A 27,163-nucleotide genomic window follows, 5' to 3' on the forward strand; every position below is an offset into this window, starting at 1 on the left:
TCATAGCCCCGTGAAATGCCAGCGTAAATGCAGTCCGGAACAAACAGGTCTCGAAGGGAGACGAGCAAGTGTTAGGGAGTCTGGCCAGTAACTGGGACAACCTATCCAGACCTATCGGTCGTCTTACGTCAACTCTGCGACCCTCTAAGCGTTGCCAGCCACGCAGCGCCTTTTGCACTGAAAAAGACGCTGTCGGGTCCTGGATCCCATGGGCCCTGGCAACAAAGGAAATGGCGGCACGATGCCTTTGGGCCGTAGCCACCGATTTCCCAGCCCTACGTAAGGACATCAGAAAATGTACTACCCACTCTTCCTGACCCCAAAGTCCCCCTCTCTCAGCCCCCAAAAAGGCTAAATAGGCCTGAAACGCCCCTTCATATGCCTTCCTTGTCCTGGGTGCTAGACTCTCTCCCACGAGGTGACGAAGTTCGGGGCACCGAGAGACCAAAGAGCTTCGGGGAAGGGTGCCGGCTCTGGGTCCGCTGAAGGAAGGAAACCCGAGAAAGCCTGCATGTGAAAACGAGACAGTGCATCAGCAGCCTGATTCATCACCCCCGGGACATGTTTTGCTCTGAAAACCACGTTCAGTTGCATACACAGTAAGACAATTTCTTTGAGCAGCCTCAAAATCAATTTACAACGGGCTGCCTGACTATTGATGCATTCTACAACGGTCATATTGTCGGACCAGAACACGACAGAATGATTTCTGAACCCTTCAGGCCAGGTTCTCAGGGCCACCAGAATGGGAAATAATTCAAGGAAAGCAATATTGCTCGACAGCCCCTTCTCGTGCCACCACTGGGGCCACCTTTGTGCAGACCACTTTGTGCCGAAAATGGCGCCAAAGCCTATGCCTCCTGCTGAATCTGTCCATAGCCCAAGCTCTTCGGAGGACACGGCTGGCTTGTTCCAGACTACTCGACCATTGAAGTCCGCCAAAAATGCTAACCAAATTCGCATGTCCTGGCGGACCTCGGCCGATAACCTCGTACGATGATGACCCTCCCTTAGGCCGACCATCGCTTGGGCAATTGAGCGGGAAAAGGGGCGGGCCATTGGGATCACCCTCAAGGCAAAGTTCAACTTTCCCACCAATTGTTGCAACTGATGCAGTGTAACCTTAGATGCATTTAAACATACTTGGAGGGCTGTCCTGAATTTCAACACTTTGATAGCTGGCAAACGGAAACACCCCTCCCTTGAGTCCAACTCGATCCCCAAAAACTCGAGGCAAGTCGTGGGACCCATAGTTTTACCCGGTGCCAATGGCACGCCAAAATGACCCATCAACACACAGAATTCAGCTAAGGCCTGGGCACATTCGGAATTTCCGGCGGGACCGAGGAACCGAAAGTCGTCAAGGTAATGCATTACATTTCGGAAACCCGTTCTCTTAGTGAACACCCATTGCAGGAAAGTACTGAATTTTTCAAAATAAGCACATGATATAGAGCATCCCATTGGCATACACCTATCCATGTAAAATGACCCCTGAAACCCGAACCCCAGAAGACGCTGGTCGTCTGGGTGTACCGGGAGCAACCGGAACGCTGACTCGATATCTGATTTCGCCATCAACGTCCCGGGCCCCAGGCGATTCAAGATGGCTACTGCCTCATCAAACGATGCGTATCGCACCGAACAAACTTCCGGATCGATTGCCTCGTTCACCGAAAGACCATGCGGAGCAGACAAATTATGGATCAAACGAAACTCACCTGGGTCCTTCTTGGGGACTACCCCTAACGGAGAACAGACAAAATCCGGTACCGGGGGTACACTAAACGGCCCGGCGACCCGTCCCCGGCAAACCTCTTTCTGAATTTTCTCTTGCACTACAGATGTATGTTGAAAAACGGACAGTTGATTTTTGCACGTCCCTACACCCTGAAAGTCCCCCACCGGGATGCGGAAACCATGTGTAAAACCGTTCCGCAGCACCCCGGCAGAAGTACGATCCGGGTATTCACTGAGCCAGGGAATCATTGCCAAAGTATCAATCGGGGTTGGTAAAGGCGCCCCTCGGACTATCTTAGACCTGTTTGGCGCCACCCTTCCCCCCATTCTCACTCGTTCTGGCTCTGCACGATGACTCAGGATGGGACGACCCACAAGTACTACATTCGTGTTTGAATTTACAAGTTCCCGGAGGCCTGGTACATTTCCCCTTGTTGAAATTAAAACAGAAACCCTTTTTCCCTGTACTGCCTGCGGGTCTCGAATAATCATCGGTGCTCGTACTTGGTCGAAAGGGCGTTCCCACATTTTGGCGGGAGCAATCACCAACATTGCTCCCAACCAGTGGCATTTTTAACATTCCAGATTCTTTCATTTTATCCCATGTCACAGAATCATAACAATCCCAAGTCAAACTCTTGTTATGCTCCTTTTCTTTCCTGAACAGATTGTCATAACAGAACCAATGGTTACCTTGATACGCTGTCGAGTAACCCATAATTCGTGATTGATAAATTGGAAATTCGGGAAGCAACTCGGGCCTACGTTCCCCTAAAATCGATGTAAAAATACCCCATGCATTGCCCCAGTTGCCAATATTCTCATTTACCTTAAAGGCGGCCATTTTTGCGCGCCAAACACTTGGATGCATTAAGTCCTTCTGACTCTTGACATGCTCTACCTCATAATGATCGACAAGCAGGGAGAATATATTCACGTATTCCCCCGCCCAAATCTTTTCTTTCATTGCTACAGGAACATGCTGCCCCAATCTTTCTCTACGAGAGGGTGCTGACTCGTCCCTTGCGATCGGCAATGGCCGCTTACCTGAACCGGATGCTGTTTCTGCCACTTGTGGCTTTTCTATCACTGCTACCGGTGCGGTCACCTTGGCTGCTTCTTTCTCCTTACGCAGCTTGTTTATCAGCGCCTGTGCCTCGGCAGTCGTGGCGCCCCCAGTACTATCGCCCAACCATGCTGCTAACTGTGCTGCCAGCTCGGGGGGCATATCCTCGTTGGTTGTCGGGGTGATGACAACGGGGATTGGGTTCTCCTCCATCGGCAGCGGGGTCGGCACCTCGAGCGGGGCAGAGGGAGCGGGAACATCGCCCCCGGCTGGAACCCTTTTCGGCCTCTTAGGTCTCCCCCCAGCCGGTGGTTGGCCCGATCCCTCCTCCCCGTCTCGCTCCGCCAGCCGCTTCTTTATATCGGACATATCCTTACAAAGGGCCCGAACCAACTGCTCCGTCGTCATTCTCTTTGCTCCTTTCTTGGGCATCTCTCCGACGAAGTATCTAGAAGACAAAGAAAAAGATTAAAACGCTCAAAATTGGCTCTTCGTTCTGTCCCGAGCTCACGTGTAGCGAGGAGGTGCAGCTTCGGAGCACAAGAACAAGAGGACGTCTTCTGGTCTTGCGTCTCTTTTTATCCGTCTTCAGGGCGGGCGTAGACCCGCCCCTGCCCGTCCCGGGGGCGGGGCTGGCTACGTCGGTGTCTAGGCCAGCCCACTCTAGGGCGGGAAAAAGCGCGCCCTGGCTACGCCGCTTCGGGCATACCAGCCGAGACGCGCCTCCCGCCCACAAAATGGCTTCCCGGGGGGATCGAGGCACTCCGCCATACGTTCGGGGGGACCGAGTGGTCGCCCCTTTCCATTTTGTTTCCAATAAGCGTAAAACAGCACGTCAAAAAAATAATGATCTTCTCACTAAAATTAAACATTTGTAACATTCCTACTACTCCTCCAAATGGAAGGATTGTTTATCTGAACTCCTAAAAATCAAATTTCAATTTAACCAAGATACCACCAATAAAGCATTTAACTACCTATTAAAATCGAGCCCGAAATTCTATGGCGGCCAAAATAAAGCTGGAAAATTACTACCTAACTATCTCAAAACCAAACAGAATAAGCTTCCTATAGAATCTATGTTTGGCTCCGATAATTCATTAAAATTTAAAGATGATGATATCTTGAATGAATTTCTTCACTTCTACGAAACACTATATACTTCTGAAACCTTATCGTCTGATCATTCCATTTCTTAATTCCTTTCTAAAATTCATCCCCCATCTGACTCTCGTCCGGATATGTCTTCTTTGGAACTGGATATTACCCAGAAAGAACTTCAAGCTGCTCTTAAAATCCTTCAAAAGGATAAAGCTCCAGGACCAGACGGTTTTACGGTAGAATAATTTTACTCATTTTGCCTCTTTATGGATCCCCAAGTTGCATACCCTTCTTCTTTCCTTTTTAATGTCTGGAGGCTCCACTGGTTCTTTTTCAGATGCCCTTATCTGTCTCATTCCTAAGGATGGCAAAGATTCTCAGCATTGCAAAAATTACAGACCTATTTCTCTGGTTAACGTAGACTATAAAATCTTTTCAAAGGCCTTGGCGTTGCGCATAGAATCTCAATTACTAGAGTTGTTAGGTTCTGAATAATCCGGCTTCATCAGGGGAAGACTTATTACCCATAATACATGTTTTTTCTTCAATATCCTCTCTAAAACTTCACACATATCTCACCCTCTGGCTGACATTGCCATGGACGCAGAAAAGGCATTTGACAGAGTTGAATGGTCTTATCTCTTTAGTACACTTAAATGGTTTGGTTTTGGCCCCAAAATTCTTGCTTTAACCCTTTAAGTGCTGCGAACGTCCAACGGTCGTCGCGTGCACTACCTCGCTAGTGCTGCGCACGACCGTTGGACGTCCGAATCCCGTTAGCGCGATCGAACGTCTGCACAGGGGCAGAATGTTCGACGCGCTAAACGGGTTAATTTCTATCCTGTACTCTAACCCAAGGGCCACTGTCACTTCTAATGGAAACATTTCTTCCTATTTTACTCTTGCAAGGGGAGTTAGACAGGGATGTCCTCTTTCCCCATTCCTTTTTAATATTGCTCTGGAGCCTTTCTTACTTAAAATTGGTCAAAACGCAGACATACATGGCTTTACTTTCCAAGATTCCACAATTAAAATGGCAGCCTATGCTGATGATGTTCTTTTGTTTTTATCAAATCCCCAAACTTCCTTACCTGCTTTTCTGGCTGAGGTTGATTCTTTTGCATTGAAATCTGGCTACAAATTAAACAAAGATAAATGTGAAATCTTACCTTTGACAAAGTATATGTTTAGTGCCGATTTCACTATATCCGGTTTTTCTTGGAGCCCCCAATCCATTAAGTATTTAGGTTTGCATTTTTCTCCTTCTATTCCGGGAACAGTGTCACGATGTATGGACAAATGTGTTGATCAGCTGTCTTCCTTGATGGCAAAATGGCACCCTTTGTATCTATCCTGGTGGGGTCGTTTAGATACAATCAAAATAAGACTCTCTCCCATTGTTCTGTACACACTTTCCAACTTCCCAGTACCAATTCCCTTCAAATATTTAAAAAAAATGTATTCTATCTTATCTGCTTTCCTTTGGGGCAACAAGAAATCACGTATCTCTCTTCGCAAACAAACTCACCCTAAATCAGAAGGGGGACAAACTTACCGTATTTTCCTCTTTTCATAAATCTTTTCTATTAGCCCAATCTTCACGTTGTCTTTTAGATTCTTCTACAAGTTGTCCTGTCTGGACAAAGCTCGAACGATCTTTTCTCTCCCCCTTTTCCTTTTATGAATAGTTATCCTTTACGCGTAAGCCGCAATGTGTTTCTACTCCTATCCTTAAATATACCTCGAAAATTATTCTCGCTCCTTCCCTCATGTCCTTTTATGAATTTCCTATTTGGCATAACACACACATTCTAATAAATAATAAACCCTTTTTTGGAAATCTTGGCATTCTCGAGGGATTATATGGGTCCATCAATTATATTATCAGAATTTACTTATGCCCTTTGCACAGGTTAGTGTTGCTTTTGGTTTCCCTTCTTCCTTCCAAATCAAATACTCTATTATAACGCAAGCCATTCAATCTGTCCACATGCAATATACAATGTCCCTTCCAGACACACGTCCTGCTCTTCCGCATGTAGATACTTTACGTATCTACTACTCCGTGGTTCTAAAGCTTCGGTTATTTACAAGTGTTTACACTCCCCATCTCTTCCATGAGACAAAACTAAAATAGAATTATCCTGGGAACAGGATCTGGATAGCTCCTGGACTGTGGATTTCTGAAGTAAAATATGGCCTAAACTTAGGAAATCGTCTAGAGCTGCTAACACGACACAAACTCTCTTCTTTATATATAATAGACTCCTACTCACGCCTTCCACTCTACATACATATTGTTCCACCACCTCACATGCCTACTGGTCTTGCTCCCTACTACATGCTGATCTCTTCACGTGTTGTTTACATGCAAATTAGTTTGCCATTTTTGGGACCAGGTTTGGTCACAAATTAATTCAATTTTTCACTCCAAACACTCCTTTTCTATCCTGCATATCTTTCTAGGTAGCTTATCTCCTCTTTGGGAACATACTCACATGAATGTAAGGATTATTGATCTATTGTGAGCAGTGGCCTTCCAACAAATCACCAAACATTGGAAAGATTTTACTAAACTTTCGTATCAAGCATGGTGGTATGCTGTTTTCTACAATCATAGATTAGATACTACCTTTGTATATCCACAACATTTAACACCCAAATGATTAGATTTGTGGGAACCGGTTGTGCTTTTCATTGATACTAGTGCCAGGCGCCTTTCCTCATCCACCCCTCTACAACAAGAAGTACCTAAGCATCCATGACTTCCTTCTTTATTTCTAAATAGCTTTCTTTATATATTTTTCATGCTTTATAATGTTTTACCTGCTTTGTAACAATCTCTTTCTCATTTTTGATATGATTCATGATAATGTTATCACTGTTTCAGGTGCTACTAGAATACTTTTTGATTCATTATATGCTTTCCAACCTAACTGATGTATGACCTATATTCTCATTATTTTTCTTGGTTTTACACTATTGTGTTCCAATGTATTATTTTATCTTAATAAACATCTTTCTGAACTTAAAAAAAAGAGATGACATGGGAACCTGTGGAGAACTAAGGGGCATATTTATCAATCTTTCACGCAGCGCAGTACAACCAGCCACCTTGCTGCGCTGTGCTGCTTGAAAGGGCAGGATGTTCTGTATTTAGCATCACATGGTGCATTCTGGTTTTTGCCTTGCACAGGGACACTTTTGGCTGGATTTTTTTGTGCAGGAAGGGACACCATCCTGCATGAAACAATCCTCAGAGGCAAATTCCTCTTTCTTTATGTGCTGCAAAATTGTTTTTTATTTTTTTTTTATTTTAAAGAGTTTTATATAGCGCTGGCTAGACCCGAAGGTAGCAGAGCGCTTTACATGAGAATCAACAATGTTACAGAAAAAGATCAACAATTACACAATGCATCAAAAAATAGTCAATACAATTAGAAGAGGAGAGAAAGGAGAGAGAAAAGTAGTGGAGGGGGTAGGGGAGGTGAGAAAGGGAGAGTAAGGGAAGAGACAATAAGGAGAGACTAAAAGCAAGTGTGTCTAAAGCCCGACTGGGTAGGTGACGACCAAGACGGGAAACCACGGTCCATCTCCCCTATAGCTAAACCAGGTAGCTCCATCGGGCATCATACAAAATAGTTCAGTCTCAATACATTGAGAGAGGAGAGAAGGAGAGACATAAATAGAGGAAGGATGCGGGAAGAGACGACAGGAGAGCCAAAAAGGGAGTCTGTCTAAAGACCGACTGGGTAGGTGACGTCCAAGGAGGGAATCCCCGGTCTGTCTCCCCTATAGCTAAACCAGGTAGCTCCATCGGGCATCAGACAAAATAGCTAGATCTCAATTGACGCGGGGAAAATTCACAGTTAAACGGGATGCGGACTAAGGGCCAGGAAAGGTGAGGGCAAAGGTCAGTAGAAGGAAAGTGGAGTAGAGGGGAAGGGGGTAGGGGGAGAAGGGAGGAAAGGTCAGGAGAGACGCAGGAGGGTTTGTTGCGGCCGTCATTTTAGGCAGGTACAGGCAGTCTTTCAGGAGCGATCACAGTGTAGGGTGGCTACATCGCAGCACACATAAAAAGAAGAAAACATCTAGTAGAAATAAAGATGTTGTTATGCCTCCCCTGGGAAGGTGTAGCATTTTGACATATTTCTAGGTCTACCACTGATGGTAATTCCAGGAATGCACAAAACGCCATAGGTGGACCATGGGAACAGCCATGCTCCACCCATGGAACGCCTCCCTGGGGCAGATAAACCCTAGGCAGAGATTTGCGTTACTCCAGATTTATGAAGCAACACAGGTCTAGGCAAGGTGGCCTTGTGTGATTTGTTAAATCTGACTTTAGTATTGCATCCCCCTTGTGCCCCCTTGCCTGGTGCAAGGGCAATGCAAGGCTATGATAAATTTGCCCACAAGTTTCCATCTGGAATATACGGTTTAATATGTCTGTTTTTTAGTTCTAGGCTACTAAAATGTATATCCTATTTATCATGCACTCTAGTAATTCAATTCAATTCAATTTATTTTATTATGTTTTGGCTCTCGAAAGAGGGCCACATAAAATACACAGAATAAGAAAAACAAAACAGATACATAACAAAATTATGACATTTGAGATACAAAGTTAAATACAGAATTGACATGCAAAACAAATCTACAAGAGGTCGGAAAGTCAAAACATCTCCAGAGATAGGTTAATAAATAGCTAAAAAACCTTTAAAAAAGTTAAAAATATGGAAACAGAACATTTCATTAGGAGGGCAGTAAAGTGCATAAAGAAAGTCGTTCAAAGTGACGATGCACTCTAGTAATATATAGGTTGTAGCTAAGAATACGGGTGGGAATGTAGAGATATGCAATGAAGCCATATTTAATGACGTTTTCTGAATGATGTTCTTCAGGAGCCTTATGTTTTTTAATTGGCCTCGAAGAGTTTCAAATAACGGATTGAAATAAGATTGTATAGTATGAAGTATTGTCTTGTATTGAATATAGTGCCTGCATGGAAGTGTCCATCAAACTAATTTAATATGATTACACTGTGCAAAGAGCTTGGGTAGACAAAATAATGGATTTGAATCAAGTTGACATTAAAGCAGTATGCAACATAGTAAATGGTAATTCTGATCATAGACAGTAAAACAATATAAAATGAGATCAATGAATAGAAATTGCTTCTTTTTATGATGAGCATCACGTGTAAGTCTCATGAGAATTACAATATGCGTGTATTATGCATGAGCGTTCATCTTCATGAAAACCACAAGCAATAATATTACATTACATGCTTTATAGCTGCTACGTACATTTTCTAAAGTTACACGGCCAATAAAGATAGCACAACGCATGAACATTTTACAGATTCCATTAGATATTTTTTCCTGAAACGAAATCTCCTACAACAAAACATAGCAAGGACCAGTAAAAGTGTAGGAGATAAGAAATTAAATAGAATATGCAAAAACAAAAATGAAGGTTTAAGTGAGATTATGCTCAAGTGGAAATATAAATAAATAAGCAGACCACTATGAATAGATCGAATTCAAGCATCTTTACCAGAGAAATCAATCAATCAATCAGGGGGTTTATAAAGTGTGCTACCCACCAGAGAGGGCCTCAAGGCGATGGGTGGGGTGCAGCTCCGGGTCAGTCGAGGAGCCAGGTTTTGAGATTCTTCTTGAAGGTGTTCGGAGTGGGAGAGCGTCTGATGTTGACTGGGATCTCGTTCCAGGTCTTTGCTGCGACATAGGAGAATGCTCTTCTGCCTGCTCTGGTTCTGCATATGCGGGGGTTTCTGTTAGGGTGAGGTTGGTGGAGCGATGGTACCTCTTGGGTATGTAGAAGGAGACTCTTTTATCGAGGTATTTGGGCTCGATATCGTGGAGGAATTTGTAGGTGTGGCTGAGTAGCTTGAAGGATACTCTCTTCTAAATGGGGAGCCAGTGGAGGTCTCGTAGCTGCTGGGTCATGTGCTTGTGTCATGGGGTTCAGAGGACAAGTCTGGCTGCGGTGTTCTGGAGCATGGTTTTGTTGATCCCAGCGTAGAGGGTGTTTCCATAGTCCAGTCTGCTTGTTACGAGTGCGTGGATGATGGTCTTTCTGCATTCGTGGGGGATCTACTTGTAGGTCTTATGGAGGATGCGGAGGGAGATGAAGCAGGTCGAGGCGGCGGCTTTGTTCTGGCGGGTCATGGTGATTGAGGAGTACAGGATGATGCCGAGGTTCCGGGCGTGGTTCGTCAGTGTGGGTGGGTTTCCGAGAGCAGGGGGCCACCAGGATCAGTCCTACGCTGTGGGGCTGGGTCTTAGAAAGAGGACCTCAGTCTTCTCCGCGTTCAGCTTGAGGCAGCTGTCGCTCATCCAGGTTGTGACATCTTTCATTCCTTCTTGGAAGCTGAGTCTGGTGTCTTTGGGGTTCTTCATGAGGGAGAGGATGAGCTGGGTGTCGTCGGCATAGGATACTATGCTGCTGAGCCCATGCTGTCTGACAATGGCAGAAATCGAAATAGTCATAGGTACATCTTTAACCCCTTCCCTGCTCATGACGAGCTCAGCTCGTCATGCAGTACAGTGCTCCTGTGCTTATGACGAGCTGAGCTCGTCATGAACAATGGGAAAAAACTAGACTCAGCACAGGAGGGGAATCTCCCTAGCAGCGATGGTGTTAACCACATCGCTGCTGTGGTTATTTTTCCCCTGTGCTGGAAATTGCCATTTTGCTGGTGTCATGACGAGCTCAGCTCGTCATCAGCACAGCTCAACTGTGCCTCATGACGAGCTGAGCTCGTCATGAGCATGGAAGGGGTTAAGTGCACTCCCAGTAGATTTCAGTGTTATCCAGTATCAATCAGCATACAGGATATATATCCTTCTTTTTCAATATTACCAACCACATGCAAAGCCCAGTAGTGTGTAGTATTTTGATTACCAACCAGCTTTCAATAACTTAGCCACAATGAGGTAGACCAGTGCTAATATAAGGTAGTGGAAAAACATAATAATATCACATTTATCTAGTTAAACAAATTAGGCAATCATAAGCTAACTATTCTGGTGCCTTTGGTGCACTAATATGGAAGACTAAAGATTGTTCTGCCACTTTTCAAGCATGTCTGTAGCTATTTCTAATTGAAAGCAGGCTAGAGGAAATGCTGGAAGTTCAATACGAGCAAATTCTTACAGAGAATGTTCAGTGGAGTGCCTGGCTTAACAGTACCCCACTGCTGTAAGCAGTGTAAAGGGAGGTTTACATGCAGAGCAGAAAGCTGCAAGGACAAGGTTAGTTAGCGTCCTTGCCCAGGCATGTGTCAAGACCAATGCCAGCTCTAAGTGGAGCAGAGAGCAAGGAGGTGGTCAGAGGCACTTGTGATCAATATGGCTCCTCTGAGCAGTACCACAGCAAGAGGCAAGGAGGGGGGCCATGGAGGTTGGAGCCCACACAGTGGAGAGCACAGTATTCATGACAGCCCAGCTGAAATAGGTGGTAACCAAGGACAATTATGACAAGGAAGCCTTGCCCAGTGCATAGCAGGAACTGTTACATTCAGTTATGAGCAGCGGCAGGTATTCACTCCCCTAGATCTGATATAAGACTTTGTACTTTCAACCCTCTAGTAGATGCCATCATTTGGGATAAAGAAAGCAAACCCAAATTAAGGTCACATAGCCATAAATGAAGCCATTCAAGAAATTTCTTCTGTCCAAATTATAATGCCAGATATTTAGATTTTTGGGATATATTATTTCTAGCCTCTTTTTAGGCCTTAAAATTACTAAGCAGGCCTGGGCCCCTCTATTCTCTTTCACATGGATTTTTGCTGACACCAGAGACATTTTAAGGCATGGGCAAATGGGGCAATTGCTTAGGGTCCCCACCTTTCAAAGGGCCTCCTGAGGCAAAAAACTCTTTCTATTTGATCTTTGACTATTCTATTTCTGTATCTGAAATGCTCTCCTTCTCTGGTTACCGTTACCTCTGACTCTTTTTCTCAAAACTAGTACCATCTTGTGGCATTTGGCAAACCGGGAATGGAGTAGTTTAACTGATTTTGTGTAATAGTGTTAAAATTGAACTTATAATTTAGTATTGCTTGGCATCATATGGGGTTCAAATGGGTAATACAATTTAAATTTGGGGCATAAAAAGTCTCGCAAAATATGCTTTTCCTGGTGCCCCCGAATCACTACGGGGGGGATAAAGAGCAGTGCAACGAGAGCTAAAAACAGGGATACTGACAGTATAATGAATGGGGTTCAGAAAAAGTGGTGGAGGGCAATGGCTAAGCTTGTGTTGGAGATGCATTGTGTGGGAATGGGTGAAAGAAGTTACTCTCCAGCAGTGCTAGTGTAGACACCTGCGCAAAATCTGGGCTGAAGGAGACAAATCTTGCATGATTCTTCTCACTGTTGAGCTAAATGTATTTCAGTTAACATTTCTCTCTCCTGGTTATGCTTTTTTTTATAATGCTCATCCGCAGGAAATGGGTTTGAGCCCTATAGTCATTTTGTAACTCGAGCCAGTCTCTTGCCAGCGTTTCACTTGACTTTTGTACACAAGGTATTCTCTTGTCTACAATTTTCAACCAGATGATTGACGAAATGCATTTCGTGTAATATGTGGAGTCTTTGTGAAATTACACATATTAAATGAGAAAAATGCACTTTCTCCCACCCTTAATGCCTGTGATTAGCCTTTAATGATGTAGGAGATGCGTTTTCAGCTCCTTGTGAACGTGTTGGAATGATAGAGCGCCAGACTGATTTATATTGACAAATCTATTCAATCAGTGAATAGTAGAATACATGTTGCCTCTCCCTCACCTTGTAGCATTATTGATTTCATACCTTACATGGTCAAAAAGAAAAGAGATCTTAATTTTATTTGCAAGCTTTATTTTTTTCCTAGACTTCTCTGCCAAGATTTGCAACAGCTTTTCCCCAGAGCTAACGTGATGAAAGTGGTGTATGCTATTTACTATGTAGCACAAAATGTAAATTTTTCACAGTGCAAAAAAATAAAAAGCATTGCACCTATCTGTATTGCTCTGTTTCACAGGGGGAGGAGGGGCTAGTGTCTAGTCTTCACATCAAAAACATCTACTTGAAACATGAGCAAACAATGAGAGATGAGTTTATTATTTTTTTAAATGACTGCATTGCACAGCACACACACAATGTGTGGGGCCTTCTGAATTCATTTAGACATAGGAAATAGTACTGGAATAGTATGCCTCCAGTACAAATCTATTCTGGCAGTTTGTGCATGAGCACATGGGAAGATTGCAGAACTAGGCCAATCTATTTTAAAATGGCACTGCGCTTTGTTTTCTCCCTTATGTACCAAAAACACATTTGAATGATATGCTGCGTTGTGTACAAGATAAGTAAATCATACCCAGGGTGTTCAAAAATGTAGGTCTTGGTTAGGAGTCCAGTGGGTGGGTTACTCCATAACGAATGTAATGGAAATTCCATTTGCCGTATTACAGGCGCCTCATATCAACTAGCACTTGCAATATGGCGGACAGGATATCTTTCACATTTGTGAGCCATTCGCCGAACTCGAAATCAGGTCACTAATTGCAAACCTAGGCTAGAATTCCCTAAGTATTGTGGTATGTTTTTCTGGAACCAAATTTGTGTTCTTAGCATGGGAAGCACTTACTGACTATAAAGAGATTTGTGGATGGTGAATTCTGGACTCAGCAATAGGGTCTCGCAAGTAGTTGTGAAGGGATAGTCATGTTCTTCCTTTGTCCATAGAGAAGCCTACAGGGCATGCGGGAGGCACGTAGCGCATTCTGCCTTTTGTGTGCCATGACAGGATAGAAACTCGCTGAAGTTGAAGAGATTGGGGTTATAATGATTGCAATTCACCTAATTTCCACCAGCACTATCTATTCGGACCTCTGTGAGTTTGCGTCAGGCGTGCTGGAATGTGCTGCCTGGGTAAGTCCTTGTCACAGTGGAGTCTCTTGTCTGCTGTGCTATGTGTTCTGAAATGGACCCTGTCTTCTGAAATTGGAATGCAAAGGCGTCTTTGCTGGAGGAGCGTACTTTTGACAAGAAGAATGTTGCCTTCTTGTCTGGAGAACTGAAAGTTCTATGGAACAATTGTTACAATAAGTGGTGATCAAACTGAGTGTGTGAGCAAGTGGACTGGGCTGTTAGGAGTCCAGCATGGCTTCAAAAAGCTAGTGAAGTGGCCGGAAAATGCTAAGCCACGACATTGGCATTTTTTGGTATGACTACCCCTCATTACCAATGGATACAATTTTACTCACTACAAAATCTCTTAAGCTTTCAGACATTTTGCTCTGAGAGTGGAAGGGGACCTGCAGAATCCGTCTGGTAAACATTTGTCTCCATCAGGCAAAAGACGCTCAAGCTTCAGTGATCAAAAGCCCACTGCTTGTAATCTGATAGAGCTCATTGCAGCCTCAGCTGGACCTCTGAAAGTTTCATAACACTGACAATAGAAGACCTAGCATGGCCTGGCTCGATTCACATCTCACAACCATGCTGCCATCAAACAGTCAGCCATCAAAAGGAAGCCTCTCTTGGCTAGAGCATTGACTGTGGCTTGTTACCACAACTTTGAATCAGTTGCATCCAACTTCAAAGCCACCTTTCCAGATTCCGCTACATAGCTTATCCAGATAGACAGATTTTGTTTCCTTTTCAATGGGTTCTATAATTAAAGGTTTATAGTATGACTAGTCTACATCCCAATCTCAACCCGACTCATTCACTTATCTTTAATCCTCACTGACTTGCGGAAATATGTCTCTTTAGATTGTTCCCTATGGAACTGCTAGTTTCTCTTGAGTAACTCTTAAAAACCTTACATGACTTCTTCATTTTGATGGAATTTAGTGCTTGAATTATTGTATTTGTAACAGACTTTGGTTTGAAGCATTCATTAGTTCAATATTTCTTTGGCTGTGTTTTTGAATTTGTTGCTCTAACATACACTTCGTACAGTCTTCTCTGATATTCGTCTCCTTGTTCAGGTCAAACCACCAGCAGCACACTTAGGATAACCTATGTGATCAGGCAGAGTAGGAGCCCATTCAGTATTTCATTGCCAGGTGTATTCCCTAAACTGCTAAACTACACTGTAGTATTTGGTTATTGTTAAGAATGACGCGCGTGAACGCACGCGCGTCATTCACAACAATAATATTCTGTGTTGTCATTTGAATGTGAATCGCTGTGTGTAGTGTTTGCGTGAGGTGTGTTAGTGAGTTGGTACCGCGTGTCTGTATGTTGCTCTTTGAATGTGGATGCGTGCATGGTGGTCTGAGTCGCGTGTATGTGTCGCGTGTGTGTGTTATTACTTAAATCGGGATGCCTGTGTTAAATAGGCGAGCCGTGCGGTTAAACGGCACTTTCAGACTGTACGCTGCGACGGCAGGATGCTAATAAAGAGTTTCCTTACCGGATCTTCATTAATCTATTTTCCTGGAGTCTTTATTACTTTTTCCACACTGGCGACGATCGGAAACACGTTCCCATACGTGCAACGAGTGCATTTTCAAAGGTTTTAACCATTTTCTTCAATAAATCGTGCTGATTGGCTGCTACACAAGGAAGTTTTACACGGGTACTTCCCATTGGATGTTGTTCAACGTTTTTCATTGGATTATACCAAATGAACCTGTGAGAGAGTTATTTTCATTGGATATTCCTTGGCTTCACAAAAAAAAAAAGGAAACTTTATTTTCAGTTCACTTTGAATTTGGATTGCCAACTACAGGACATTTCTTGCCTTGAAAGGTATTTACCAAGAAGAAATTAACCGTAAGTGACATCTGTGATTCACACACACTGTTGTGAGTCATACTTATTTATCCTTTTTCTTGAATTATTATTATATTTGTTCTTTTTCACTCTTATTAACTATGACTGGAATTCAACCCCCTCCTTCATTTTTAACTAGTAAAGGTGATCCTCCCATTGAGTGGGATATTTGGGAACCCATGTTTTTGGCATATGTTGAGGTTTTAGAAGAGGAAGAATGTGGAGCAGAAAGGAAATTAGCCTTATTAAAGCACTGTCTTGGTGGAATAGCACTTAAAGAGTTCAAGAGTCTTCCTCCGTTAAGTGACACATCTAATTTGGATGTATATCAAATTGCCACTAGACAATTATCTATCAGATATGGAAAAAAAATCAACATTGTTATGGAAAGATTTAAATTTTATTCGAGGAAGCAACAAGCAGATGAATCTATTGACAATTATGTATCCTCATTGAGAGCATTAGCAGTCACTTGTGATTTTGAGCACATTAACTATGACCAAGTTTTAAGGGATCAAATTCTTATGTGTACAAATAACAAGAAAATACAACAAAGACTATGGACAACTTCTGATATGACTTTAAACGCAGCCATTGAAATTGCAAAATCAATAGAACATTCAGAAAAATTTGTAGACGAAATACGTTCACAAAATAACAGTAAGTCTGATATCTCAACTATAAATAAAGAAAATGAGAGATTTAAAGATCCAGGGAAATATGGGAAATTTACTAATACAAGAAATGACAACCAGTATAAGAATGAAAACAGAAATAGATGGCAAAAACCTGATCAGAGAATAAATACATGGCAAAGACCTGATCAAAGGGCGAATATGTGGCAAAAATCTGATCCTAGAACTTATAATATGTACTGTTTCAGATGTGGTAGTAGTTACCATTTGGGAAATTCAAAATTGTGTCCAGCTTTGGACAGAGTTTGTTCAAGATGCGAGAAAAAAGGGCATTTTTCGAAAGTTTGCAGATCTGCACCAAGAAAAGTCAGTTTAATTCAAGATCAGGAAGAAGGGAATTCAAGTGATTGTGAATTTGATGTGAATACTATAATGTGCATAAATAGAGAACCAAAAGTAAGGAAGTTTCCTTCATGTTTCATTACTATCAATGGAGTCTCTACCAAAGTATTCGTTGATTCTTGCTCATGGTACACAATTTTACCTGATGTCTTGTTTAAATCCAACTGGCCAGATATTAAATTGACACAACCTGATATTACACCAAGTGGTTATACAGGGCATAAATTGCAACTCGTTGGTTATTTCATTGCTGAACTTAAATTTAAAACCTATTCCACATACGGGAAGGTGTACATAACAGAATCTGGGGATTCACTACTGGGTTGGCCACATGCAGAACAATTAGGAATGAAACTTGATCCTAATGCTGATCCTCCTGTTTATTGTATTGAATCTGAATCTAACAAATCTGCACAAAGTAAAACGGGAGAAGATTTAATTTCAAAAATCAAAGAAGATTTTCCTAAATTATTTTGTGATGTTCTAGGCAAATATAAAGGATTTGAACATCGAATAAAAGTACATGCAAATGCTTTACCAGTCCGTCATAAAGTGAGGAATGTTCCTCTTTCCTATAGAGAAAAGTTAAAGGAAATTCTTGATGACATGTGCAAAAAGAATATTATTGAACCCATCAAATCATCTCCATGGGTTTCTCCCATCGTAATTTCGATCAAATATGGAGGAGATCTTCGTGTATGCATAGATTTACGCAGTTTAAACAATGCTATTTGTGTGGATTCACATCCTTTGCCCAATCTACATGAAATGGTTTCCACATTGAACAATGCCAAAGTTTTCTCATGTTTAGATCTAGCGAGTGCGTATCACCAAGTTGTTTTGCATGAGGATTCAAAACATTTGACTGCTTTTATTACGCCTGAAGGGCTATATAGATTTTGCAGGATGCCTTTTGGATTAGCAAGTGCAGCCGCCGTGTTTCAGAGGCTAATGAAAGAGACACTGGATGGTTTAACCGGAGCAATTGCATTCCAAGACGATATTTTAGTATTTGGAAAAGACATAATGGAACATGACAAGCATTTATTTAAAGTGTTGAATGCCTTATCAGAGAAGGGTTTAACCCTACGTGCGTCCAAGTGCAAATTCAGGAAGGAAGAAGTAGAATATCTTGGACATTGCATTAGTGCTAATGGCATCAGACCTAAAAACTCACATTTGGAAAACATCAGCAAAGCTCCCATTCCCCAAAACAAAGAACAGTTAATTGCTTTTTTGGGTCTTGTGGAATTCTATGCAAAATTTATTCAAAACTATGCAAGTGTAATTGAACCTTTCAGGATGCTGTTAAAGAAGAATGCTAAATTTGTATGGACAGAAACTATGACTAAAACTTTTGATGCTGTGAAGTTAATGATTACTAAGGCGCCCTGTCTTAAACCATTTGTAATTGGAAAAAAATGTATTGTAACAGTAGATGCAAGTAGTTGTGGTTTGGGTGCTGTATTGATTCAAGAGGAATGGGGTAAGGAATGGATTGTATCTTATGCCTCAAGAACATTGAGAGAGTCTGAACGTCACTACTCAGTGATTGAAAGAGAACTTCTGGCATGTGTTTGGGGTGCTGAACATTTCCGACCTTTCTTATGGGGAACTAAATTCACCATCAAAACTGATCACAAACCCTTGGTACATATACTATCACCAGGGGGAGGACGTACTCTTTCTTCAAGATTGGCTAGATTATCTTCAAGATTACAGAATTTTCAGTATTCCTTGGAATATATCCCTGGGAAGTCAAATGTTCATGCAGATTGCATGTCAAGACTTCCATTGGCTTGTAGAGACTCAGATGTGGTTGACAAAGATGAATGTGAAGTAGCACATGTTTATAATGATGTCAATTTAGTGTTTGGGGAACACTCTGTAGTAGATGAGGAAACATGGAATGAAGAAATGAGTAAAGACTTAGAACTCATGAAAGTTAAGGAGTTTGTATTGCAAGGTTGGCCTGAAGGAAAGAATTTCGTTGGTGGTTTAATGAGTTATCACAAAATTAAGGATGAATTGGCCATAGAAAACGGGATATTACTAAGGAATGATAAATGTATTCCGCCTTTCGGTCTCAGGAAAAGGTTTTTGGATTTAGCTCATGTAGGGCATTTTGGAATATCAGTCACTAGAAGACGTTTAAAGAATAATTTCTGGTGGCCAGGTATTGATTATTTTGTTGAGCAACAAGTGAAACTGTGTGAATTATGTGCCAATAGTGACAAAACAGCCAAGGCTTTGCCCAGTGTACCACAACCTGTTAGTTTACCAGCATCACCATGGAATAAAATTGGTATTGATATCATTGGACCTTTCAGTGTTCTACCACAACAACATTCTTTTGGTATTGTGCTCATAGATTATTTCTCAAAATGGCCTGAGATAAAGACAGTCAAGGAGGTTACTAGCGATGCTATTATACAATTTATGGATGAAGTTTTCTGTAGGGAAGGGATTCCCCAAGAGGTAGTGACAGATAATGGGCCGCAATTTGTCAGTAAGCAAATGGAAAGATATTTTAGCAGATGTGGTATTTCTCACAGAAAAATTGCAGTATTTCACCCTGAGGCCAATGGTCAAATAGAAAGATTCAATAGAGTTGTCAAGGAAGCTATACAACTAGCTGTTAAAGGTGGATTGTGTTGGAACAAAGCACTACAGTCCATGTTATTATCTTATAGAACTGCTCCCAATGCTATTACTTTGCTATCTCCCTTTGAGATGTTAAGAGGACGTAAACCTAGTACTAACTTACTGCCTTGGTGGTTGAAAAATAAAGACAGTAATCGTGTTGACTTTGCAGAAGTGGATTTTGAGGAAATTCGCAAGAAAGTTGATATCTATAAAGAAAAGATGAAGAAAGAATTGTTAAGAGATAGAACAGGGAGTTGCGTGCCTGTTCATGTTGGTGATTTGGTGAGGTTGAAAAAAGGCGGCTATGTACATAAGGGTTTGGCAAAGTGGTCTGATCCTGTTAAAGTGATTGAAGTGTTTAAAAATGCTGTAAGAGTGACTGATGGAAGTGTGTGGCATTTTAGCAGAGTTTCCAAATATAATATTGGCAAGGGAATTCCTGAAATTCCTTTATCAAATGCTGCTTTGAGTGAAGATGATTCATCCAATGTATTTTTGGACGTTGATACTAATGATTCAAAGTTATCTGTGTCTCCTACTGTTTCCATTGACAGTGAATCACCTTCTGCCCTCATTGATTGTGATTCACAGGAGTTGTTGAGAAGCTCGAGGTGTCGCAGATTCCTTCAAGGTTCAATGACTTTGTTCTTTCTTAAAAAAAAAAAAGAGGGAGGTGTGTAGTATTTGGTTATTGTTAAGAATGACGCGCGTGAACGCACGCGCGTCATTCACAACAATAATATTCTGTGTTGTCATTTGAATGTGAATCGCTGTGTGTAGTGTTCGCGTGAGGTGTGTTAGTGAGTTGGTACCGCGTGTCTGTATGTTGCTCTTTGAATGTGGATGCGTGCATGGTGGTCTGAGTCGCGTGTATGTGTCGCGTGTGTGTGTTATTACTTAAATCGGGATGCCTGTGTTAAATAGGCGAGCCGTGCGGTTAAACGGCACTTTCAGACTGTACGCTGCGACGGCAGGATGCTAATAAAGAGTTTCCTTACCGGATCTTCATTAATCTATTTTCCTGGAGTCTTTATTACTTTTTCCACATACACTATGAATAATAATATTAATCTGCATTTGTAAAGCGCAAACCGTCACCTGTTAGGGTCTCTAGGCGCTGGGGGCCTTCAGGAAGATTAAGCAAGCTATTGCCCAGAGTCACATGGTGCTGGGCTAATCTGCCACCGGCCCAGGGGATCGAACTGTTAGGAACCAGGGCCAGTCTGTCCTCCATGGCCATGCTCCACCATCACATGATCAGCATTGAGGGAATATAAGCACCGCCCTCCTTTGAGTCAGTGCTTGGTATCTTTAATTTTGGGTTCCAGGTGCTGGGTTGTTGTTCCTGAGCTATAGCTTTGTCTGGGGTTCACGGGCTCGTGTTCCCTGGTTGATTGTATCCCGTTTTTTGTAGAGCTTCGTTTTCTAGTCCTTCCCCCCTCCCTCCCCGTTTTACGTTATTTAGCCTTAATTCATTTCCCTTGTTTGGTTCCTGGCTCCTTTGAGCTCGTGGATTTCTGACTTTGGTCTGAAGAGCCGAGGTAAACCGGGGCTCCGGTTCACTCGGCAACAAGCTGAAGCAGAAGCGTGTGTGCGCGCTAGAAGAAACTCTTACCGGTGCTTTCGGTATCTACACGGAAGCAGCACACTCGGTTTCCGCATTTTGTGTAGGCAATCCGCCTCTTTGTGTGCCGCTTGGGCGTTTTCTGCCGCGCTGGACAGAGCTGCAGACGCTGCCGATCCCGGTAGAGTGAAACGTTGTTGTTGGAAACTTTTACCTGTTGGTGTACGGAAAGACGCTTATGGACAGTAGTTTGGGGGTTTTTTATGCCTATGGACCTGGCTTTTTCCCCCTAGAATCCCTGATTAGCGCAATTGATTCCCGAGAGCAGATTCCCTTTCATTAACCCCTTCTGGAACTGGAACCTCCCATCCACTTTGGAGTTTCCCTCTCCTGGCTGCAGAGACCTCCCGAAAGCAGTTCCTGTATCATTCACAAGTAAGGAGATTGTGGGTTGTGTATGGTGGAGTGTGGTTATGAGACAGGGTGGGTACAGAGAGAAATAGGAGAAATACTGATTCTGTGTATCTTGTATTTCTAGATACAGAGGCGTGGATACGGAGGTTGGATATCGTAGTCCATTCCAGCTTGGGGGTGAAGCTTTTTGACGTCCCTTCCCTTTGAATTCCTTTCCGGCCCCCTATCCTAGACTCGAGTGTCTTCTTATGCTGTTATATTACATGAGTCGCATTAGAGTCGGGGTAGTGGGTTGGGCATACGTCGTTCCTGCAGTGTCTGGGCCGGTGGAAACCAACAGAATACCAAGCCCACGAATATAATACACTGCCTGGACGAGGTATGGATGAGGATTTGGGTGGTCCTACGGAGGGAGCCGAACGGGTTCCTACTTTTCAGGATATAATAGGGGCTGTTGCTGCATTGCAGACTCAGGTGCAAGACCTACAGCAGGAGAATGCAGGACTAAAACAGGAGCTGGGAGCAGTGAGAGCCAGAGAACAGCTGAGAGAAAGGGGACATGGTCCTGTCATACAGCCAGCCACTTTTCAATACGGAGGTGGGACAGGTCAGAGAGCGGATGGGGGTGCTCCCGTAGCGGTAACTGTCACAACTCCTGTCCCTGTACCTTTGGCCCCCCCTGAGAGATTCATGGGAGATAGTAATAAGTTTGGGACCTTTATGACGCAATGTCAACTGCATTTTTTGTGCAGGCCGACTGCTTTTCCGGATGACACGGCAAAAGTGGCGTTTACCATCTCGTATTTGGCTGGCACAGCCGCTCAGTGGGCTACCCCTCTTGTGGATAACGATGATCCGGTTATACATGACTATCGGACATTTAAAGAACTAATGAGAGGCCTCTTTGCTAAACATGCGTTTATGCAGGCAAGTGATGCAGAGCTCCTAAAGTTGCGACAGGGCAGACAGGATTTGCTAACATATATATCGACATTTAATAGATTGGTGTCAGAGACACACTGGCCAACAGACAAACGGACATCCTTGTTCTATCAGGGTTTGTGTGATGAATTAAAGGACGTGGTGTCGCAGGTGGTAGATCCCCCAGACGACTGTGCCGCCTTTATAGATCTGGTGGTGAAGTTAAATCATAGGTTGTCTGAGAGGCGGGGCGACCGTAGTCGAGGTCAGATGCCTAGGTGGTATTATCCTAAACCAGAAACAAGGCCACCTGGTGAACAAAAAACTGCCCCTGAACCCATGGAGATAGGCGGAGTGAGAGGTCCTTTAACCATGGAAGAGAAGAGGCGAAGGAGAGAGTTGAATTTATGTCTGTACTGTGGACAAGGTGGCCACTTTGCCCGTGAGTGTCCAGTTAAACCTTCAGGTCTAGCCTTCAGTAAAAACATAGCCTGTGTACATGGGAATCGGGGTTCAGAAGTGAGGAGAGGAGCAGTGGGGACCTACGATGTACTGGGAGCGATAGACCAGATTCCTCGGCATTTTATGATCCCTGCACATTTATTGTGGGCTGGAAGGAGCCGTGTATCCGTGTCAGTACTGTTGGATTCCGGAGCCACTGGAAATTTTATCGACATATCATTCGCGGATACATTGGGTGTTCCATGTCAGTACAAACAACAGCCAGAGCCGGTAAGGGCTATCGATGGGACGGAATTGACTTCAGGCTCTATCACACGTCAAACCGAACCACTTACATTGTTGTGCGAAAACGGACACTCGGAGTTAGTGGTGTTTGACCTTATAGATGCCCCTTCCTTTGGTGTGGTGTTGGGAGTCCCATGGCTTCAGAAACACAACCCGAGGATAGATTGGGTGCAACGTTTGTTTACCCTAGATTCCAAATATTGTCTTACACATTGCTATAAGGAAGCTAGTGAACAGATCTCTCCTTTGTCTTGTGCTGGAGTAGAAGGGATGACTGTCCCTGTACAGTATTCTGCCTTTCAGGAGGTCTTTGATAAGACCCAGGCGCAGGGACTCACTCCGCACAGGTCGTTCGACTGTAAAATTGATTTAATACCAGGTATTCCTTTACCATCTTGTCGCATTTATGCCCTCTCGGAACCTGAAGAAGTGCATCTCAAAGAGTATCTGGACGAGATGTTGAGGATGGGTTTTATTCGTCCCTCTTGCTCGCCTGTGTCCTCGGCGATCTTCTTCATCCCGAAGAAGGAAGGGACCTTGAGGGCATGTGTAGACTACAGGGCCTTGAATAAGGCTACTGTAAAGAATAGGTACCCTCTTCCACTCATCCCTGTGCTATTAGACCAACTACGCAAAGCAACCATATTCACGAAACTGGACTTGCGGGGTGCTTATCATCTCATCCGAGTGCGGCCCGGGGATGAGTGGAAGACGGCGTTTAAGACCAAATTTGGCCTATTCGAGTATTGTGTAATGCCGTTCGGTTTATGTTTATGCACCGGCGGCATTCCAATACTTTATCAACGAGGTTCTCCGGGAACAACTAGACCGAAGTGTCATAGTCTATTTGGATGACATCTTGATTTTCTCGGAGACAAGGGCGGAACACCACGACCATGTAGCGGAAGTATTGCAGAAGTTGCAGGACAACCATTTGTATGCCAAACTGGAGAAGTGCCAGTTCAGTACACAAAAAGTGGAATTCCTGGGGTTTATCATCACAGCAGAGGGTATCCGAATGGATCCCAGGAAAATAGAGGCTATTATCACCTGGCCTATCCCAACCACGGTCAAACAGATTCAGGCCCTTTTGGGGTTCGCCAATTTTTATCGGCGCTTTATCCCCAATTTTTCTGACATCGTGTCTCCTATGACCCGATTATTGAGGAAGGGGGTTTCCTTTGACTGGTCCTCTGAAGTCCAGAATGCTTTCCGTTCGTTGTTGAGGTCCTTCACGTCAGCCCCTGTATTGGTACATCCCGATACTGCTTTGCCGTTTTTTGTGGAAACGGACGCTTCCTTGTGTGCGGTAGGAGGGGTGTTGTCCCAGAGGGATGCTGAATCAGGTCAGATGCATCCTATCGCCTTCTTCTCTAAAACCTTGCTGCCTGCGGAGCGCAATTATACTGTGGCAGAGAGGGAGCTGCTGGCGGTGAAATTGTCGTTCGAGGAGTGGCGCCATTATCTTTGGGGCGCTAGACATACGATCACTATCTATACGGATCACAAGAACTTAGAATTCTTTCGCTCTGCTCGTGCGTTAACACCTCGACAGATGCGGTGGGTCTTGTTTTTTAATGAGTATGACTTTGTCATTACTTATCGACCCGCCGCACAGCAGATAAAATCAGATGCCCTTTCCAGGATCAATGTGGAGGGGAGGGGGGAGAGCAGAGTGAAGGAGGATAGACCCATGATCAGTGCTGAGAAGTTTGTAGGGGTGACGCAAGTTGAGGATTTTCCCACTCTAATCAAACGGCACCTCCAACAACTGGATTTGGCCCCTTGGATGGCGGTGCCACAGGTATTGATGCAGGACGGGCTATTGTACCATGGGGACCGTCTGTTTGTGCCCCCCTCCCTCAGACAGAAGGTATTGGAGTGGTGTCATTCCTCTTCATTGGTAGCACATCCAGGGATACAAAAGACGAGGGAGATGTGTCTGCGTTGGTTTTGGTGGGATTCACTGATCAGGGATATCCAGGGTTATGTGGCAGCGTGTCCGGTGTGTGCCATTAATAAACCTTCCCACACCAAGCCATCTGGTCTGTTGCAGCCCTTAGAGGTCCCTCCTGCTCCTTGGCATACTATTAGTATGGATTTTGTGACGGATTTACCTTTGGTGTCAGGACATACCGCTATAATGGTGGTGGTTGATCTGTTCACAAAGATGGCACATTTTATTCCCTTACCCAAGGTGCCTACTGCGAGGGAGATGGCATTAGTCTTCATGTCATCAATAGTTAGACTCCATGGGTTACCATCTGCGATTGTGTCGGACAGGGGAGCACAGTTTGTGTCTCATTTCTGGACGGAATTGTGTTCGGTGTTGAAGATAGAGATAAGGTTGTCATCAGCCTATCATCCGCAATCAGATGGTCAGACTGAACGGACGAACCAGACCATGGAGCAATACTTGAGGTGTCTGGTGACGTCCTTGTCCTGTGATTGGAGGGTGGCTCTTCCCATTGCGGAGTTTGCGTATAATAACAGCTTGCATTCCGCTTTGGGTATGACTCCTTTTTTCTGTTCATTGGGTTATCACCCCAGGGCGTTAGCCATCCAGCCTACGGGGCGTGTGCCAGCCATAGACGATGTATGTAGGTCCCTGGGTGGGATATGGGACAGAGCACGAGAACAGTTACAGGCCTCCAAAGAGTCTATGAAGGTTCAGGCAGACAAACACAGAGTTCCCGCTCCTTCATATAAGGTAGGGGATCAGGTGTGGCTAGCTTCGCGCAATCTTAGGTTGCAGGGCTCTCGTAAACTGCAGCCTCGGTTTGTGGGGCCATTCGCCATACAGCAAGTGATTAATCCCGTGGCCATGAAGTTAGTTTTGCCCAATGAATACAAGGTCCATCCTGTGTTTCATACATCACTGTTGAAGCCCTATGTTCCATCAACACAGGTTTTGCCACCTCCCCCTCCTTTGTTGGTCGATGGGGAAGAGGAGTTCGAGGTTCAGACTATTTTGGATTCCCGGCGTAGGAGAGGTCGTCTCTTCTACCTGGTGGATTGGAAGGGATATACACCTGAGGATCGGACCTGGGAACCAGCTGGTAGCGTACACGCTCCTCGGCTGGTTCGAGCGTTCCATAGACAGCATCCCTCTAAACCCCGTCCGGTAGGGAGGGCCTTTGGGGGGGGATACTGTTAGGAACCAGGGCCAGTCTGTCCTCCATGGCCATGCTCCACCATCACATGATCAGCATTGAGGGAATATAAGCACCGCCCTCCTTTGAGTCAGTGCTTGGTATCTTTAATTTTGGGTTCCAGGTGCTGGGTTGTTGTTCCTGAGCTATAGCTTTGTCTGGGGTTCACGGGCTCGTGTTCCCTGGTTGATTGTATCCCGTTTTTTGTAGAGCTTCGTTTTCTAGTCCTTCCCCCCTCCCTCCCCGTTTTACGTTATTTAGCCTTAATTCATTTCCCTTGTTTGGTTCCTGGCTCCTTTGAGCTCGTGGATTTCTGACTTTGGTCTGAAGAGCCGAGGTAAACCGGGGCTCCGGTTCACTCGGCAACAAGCTGAAGCAGAAGCGTGTGTGCGCGCTAGAAGAAACTCTTACCGGTGCTTTCGGTATCTACACGGAAGCAGCACACTCGGTGTCCGCATTTTGTGTAGGCAATCCGCCTCTTTGTGTGCCGCTTGGGCGTTTTCTGCCGCGCTGGACAGAGCTGCAGACGCTGCCGATCCCGGTAGAGTGAAACGTTGTTGTTGGAAACTTTTACCTGTTGGTGTACGGAAAGACGCTTATGGACAGTAGTTTGGGGGTTTTTTATGCCTATGGACCTGGCTTTTTCCCCCTAGAATCCCTGATTAGCGCAATTGATTCCCGAGAGCAGATTCCCTTTCATTAACCCCTTCTGGAACTGGAACCTCCCATCCACTTTGGAGTTTCCCTCTCCTGGCTGCAGAGACCTCCCAAAAGCAGTTCCTGTATCATTCACAAGTAAGGAGATTGTGGGTTGTGTATGGTGGAGTGTGGTTATGAGACAGGGTGGGTACAGAGAGAAATAGGAGAAATACTGATTCTGTGTATCTTGTATTTCTAGATACAGAGGCGTGGATACGGAGGTTGGATATCGTAGTCCATTCCAGCTTGGGGGTGAAGCTTTTTGACGTCCC

The sequence above is a fragment of the Lissotriton vulgaris genome, chromosome 5 (assembly GCF_964263255.1).
Source record: "Lissotriton vulgaris chromosome 5, aLisVul1.2, whole genome shotgun sequence".
Classification (NCBI taxonomy): Eukaryota; Metazoa; Chordata; class Amphibia; order Caudata; family Salamandridae; genus Lissotriton; species Lissotriton vulgaris.